Below are 5,000 nucleotides of genomic sequence, written 5' to 3'. Positions count from 1 at the left end.
ATAAACACCACCTCATATAAACACTCATATAAACACTCATAAACACCACCTCATATAAACACCACCTCATATAAACACCACCTCATATAAACACTCATATAAACACTCATATAAACACCACCTCATATAAACACTCATATAAACACCACCTCATATAAACACTCATATAAACACCACCTCATATAAACACTCATATAAACACCACCTCATATAAACACCACCTCATATAAACACTCATATAAACACCACCTCATATAAACACCAACTCATATAAACACTCATATAAACACCACCTCATATAAACACCACCTCATATAAACACTCATATAAACACTACCTCATATAAACACCACCTCTTATAAACACCACCTCATATAAACACTCATATAAACACCACCTCATATAAACACTCATATAAACACCACCTCATATAAACACCACCTTATATAAACACTCATATAAACACCACCTCATATAAACACTCATATAAACACCACCTCATATAAACACTCATATAAACACCACCTCATATAAACACTCATATAAACACCACCTCATATAAACACCACCTCATATAAACACTCATATAAACACCACCTCATATAAACACTCATATAAACACTACCTCATATAAACACTACTCATATAAACACTACCTCATATAAACACTACTCATATAAACACCACCTCATATAAACACTCATATAAACACCACCTCATATAAACACCACCTCATATAAACACTCATATAAACACTCATATAAACACCACCTCATATAAACACTCATATAAACACTCATATAAACACTATAAACACTCATATAAACACCACCTTATATAAACACTCATATAAACACCACCTCATATAAACACCACCTTATATAAACACCACCTCATATAAACACCACCTCATATAAACACTCATATAAACACCACCTCATATAAACACCACCTCATATAAACACTCATATAAACACTACCTCATATAAACACTCATATTAACACCACCTCATATAAACACTCATATAAACACCACCTCATATAAACACCACCTCATATAAACACTCATATAAACACCACCTCATATAAACACTCATATAAACACTCATAAAAACACTATAAACACTCATATAAACACCACCTCATATAAACACTCATATAAACACCACCTCATATAAACACCACCTTATATAAACACTCATATAAACACCACCTCATATAAACACTCATATAAACACCACCTCATATAAACACTCATATAAACACCACCTCATATAAACACTCATAAACACCACCTCATATAAACACCACCTCATATAAACACTCATATAAACACCACCTCATATAAACACTCATATAAACACCACCTCATATAAACACTCATATAAACACTACCTCATATAAACACCACCTTATATAAACACTACCTCATATAAACACTCATATAAACTAGGGATGCACGATATATCGGCGGCCGATATATTATCAGCCGATAAGTGAAAAAATGAAAATATTATTATCGGTCCGATAACAGAATTCTGGCCGATAATTTGCGCCGATATTTTTTAAAGTCCTAATTTAGGCCTACGTAAGGTCCGTCTGGCTACACTGAGCTAGCCTACTTGAGCTTGGTTGGCTATACTTTTTCCTCAATATAATGTCAGCGGTGTGAATGTATTTCACCACTCTAACAAAATCTGTGGATATGCGTTCATTTGGGAATCTGTGCATCTCAAAATCCTCTCGTGAATGATCCGCCATTTAACCTTAACAGAGCGGAGCTCAGCCCTATCTAGAGCCGTCTTGTGCTGGTGTGTTTACACTTTACCGCGCTGGTCGGGGAAACAAATAAACAAACTCGTTAGTGGGATGAGTATATAAGTAGGCCTAGTTCTAAGTTGTGTTTTAGTATTATATTTGCATTACTTTAGCTTGGGTTTTGTATTATTACCTAGAAATATGCTAACCATTCGTGCTTCAGTTCCAGACAGGTCATCATAATAAGTTTCATAAAACCTTCAGGGCTAACGCCTTTCATTTCTGCTGCAGCAGGTTGTGCGCAACAGAGTAGACGGACATAAGATAGCCCACAGTCTGAGGAGTTGGAGCTTTATTCAGTTACCCGCAGTTGAAACTAAACCTAAGTTTCCCTCACAAACTCTGATTTGGTCGCTATACTGTAGCTTATTCCAAGCTGAGCCGTTTATGAGCGTTTAGTCCTAAATGAAAACGATTCAAACTCTCTAGCCACTCACTCGCAATTCACTGACGTCAGGTTCACTTAAAGGAGCCACACATAGGCCTACTGTAGGGCTAGGCTACTGTTATGTTGTTGACTGCCATACTATTGAGGACTATTATGAGTTCTGTCCATCATTTGGTGGTAGGTAAAATTACTGCAATAAAATTATGCTTATTAAATGCTTTCCCTAAATCACTTTTCACAAATTTTTTTCAAGAGTAATATTATCGGTTATCGTATCGGTATCGGCCACAACAAACCAATAAATATCGGTTATCGTTATCGGCCGTAAAATTCCATATCAGTGCATCTCTAATATAAACACTACCTCATATAAACACTACCTCATATAAACACTCATATAAACACTCATATAAATACCACCTCATATAAACACTCATATAAACACTCATATAAACACCACCTCATACACTCATATAAACACCACCTCATATAAACACCACCTCATATAAACACTCATATGAACACCACCTCATATAAACACTCATCTAAACACTCATATAAACACCAGCTCATATAAACACTCATATAAACACTACCTCATATAAACACCACCTCATATAAACACTCATATAAACACCACCTCATATAAACACTAATATAAACACTCATATAAACACCACCTCATATAAACACCACCTCATATAAACACTCATATAAACATCACCTCATATAAACACCACCTCATATAAACACTCATATAAACACCACCTCATATAAACACCACCTCATATAAACACTCATATAAACACCACCTCATATAAACACCACCTCATATAAACACTCATATAAACACCACCTCATATAAACACCACCTTATATAAACACTCATATAAACACCACCTCATATAAACACCACCTTATATAAACACTCATATAATCACCACCTCATATAAACACTCATATCAACACCACCTCATATAAACACCACCTCATATAAACACTCATATAAACACCACCTCATATAAACACTAATATAAACACTCATATAAACACCACCTCATATAAACACCACCTCATATAAACACTCATATAAACACTCATATAAACACCACCTCATATAAACACTCATATAAACACCACCTCATATAAACACTCATATAAACACTACCTCATATAAACACTCATATAAACACTCATATAAACACCACCTCATATAAACACTCATATAAACACTCATATAAACACTCATATAAACACTACCTCATATAAACACTCATATAAACACTCATATAAACACCACCTCATATAAACACTCATATAAACACTCATATAAACACCACCTCATATAAACACTCATATAAACACCACCTCATATAAACACCACCTCATATAAACACTACCTCATATAAACACTCATGTAAACACTACCTCATATAAACACCACCTCATATAAACACTACCTCATATAAACACTCATATAAACACCACCTCATATAAACACCACCTCATATAAACACCACCTCATATAAACACTCATATAAACACCACCTCATATAAACACTCATATAAACACTCATATAAACACTACCTCATATAAACACTCATATAAACACTCATATAAACACCCATATAAACACCCATATAAACACCACCTCATATAAACACTCATATAAACACCACATCATATAAACACTCATATAAACACTCATATAAACACCACCTCATATAAACACTCATATAAACACCACCTCATATAAACACCACCTCATATAAACACTCATATAAACACTCATATAAACACCACCTCATATAAACACTCATATAAACACTCATATAAACACCACCTCATATAAACACTCATATAAACACTACCTCATATAAACACTCATATAAACACTACCTCATATAAACACCACCTCATATAAACACTACCTCATATAAACACTCATATAAACACCACCTCATATAAACACTCATATAAACACCACCTCATATAAACACCACCTCATATAAACACCACCTCATATAAACACTCATATAAACACCACCTCATATAAACACTCATATAAACACTACCTCATATAAACACTCATATAAACACTCATATAAACACTCATATAAACACCCATATAAACACCCATATAAACACCACCTCATATAAACACTCATATAAACACCACCTCATATAAACACTCATATAAACACTCATATAAACACCACCTCATATAAACACTCATATGAACACCACCTCATATAAACACCACCTCATATAAACACTCATATAAACACCACCTCATATAAACACTCATATAAACACCACCTCATATAAACACTCATATAAACACTCATATAAACACCACCTCATATAAACACTCATGTAAACACTCATATAAACACCACCTCATATAAACACTCATATAAACACCACCTCATATAAACACTCATATAAACACCACCTCATATAAACACCACCTCATATAAACACTCATATAAACACTACCTCATATAAACACTCATATAAACACCCATATAAACACCACCTCATATAAACACCCATATAAACACCACCTCATATAAACACCACCTCATATAAACACTCATATAAACACTACCTCATATAAACACTCATATAAACACTCATATAAACACCACCTCATATAAACACTCATATAAACACCACCTCATATAAACACTCATATAAACACTCATATAAACACCACCTCATATAAACACTCATATAAACACCACCTCATATAAACACCACCTCATATAAACACTCATATAAACACCACCT

The 5,000-nt window shown here is 33.7% G+C and overlaps 1 protein-coding gene across 1 annotated transcript in view; it reads right to left on the bottom strand.

The window, feature by feature from the left end:
- Positions 1-5,000, bottom strand: part of pdxka (pyridoxal (pyridoxine, vitamin B6) kinase a) — a 52,173-nt gene that overhangs the window by 11,841 nt on the left and 35,332 nt on the right. The gene's annotated exons all lie outside the window — the stretch shown is intronic.

This window comes from Alosa pseudoharengus, unplaced genomic scaffold, assembly GCF_046254945.1.
Source record: "Alosa pseudoharengus isolate Yale_2024_CS ecotype anadromous, Long Island Sound unplaced genomic scaffold, YU_APseudo_1.1 YU_APseudo_1.1_scf_3, whole genome shotgun sequence".
NCBI classification, from domain to species: Eukaryota; Metazoa; Chordata; class Actinopteri; order Clupeiformes; family Clupeidae; genus Alosa; species Alosa pseudoharengus.
The sequence above is the reverse complement of the archived record's forward strand: the minus strand, read 5'-3'. Positions and strand labels throughout refer to the sequence as shown.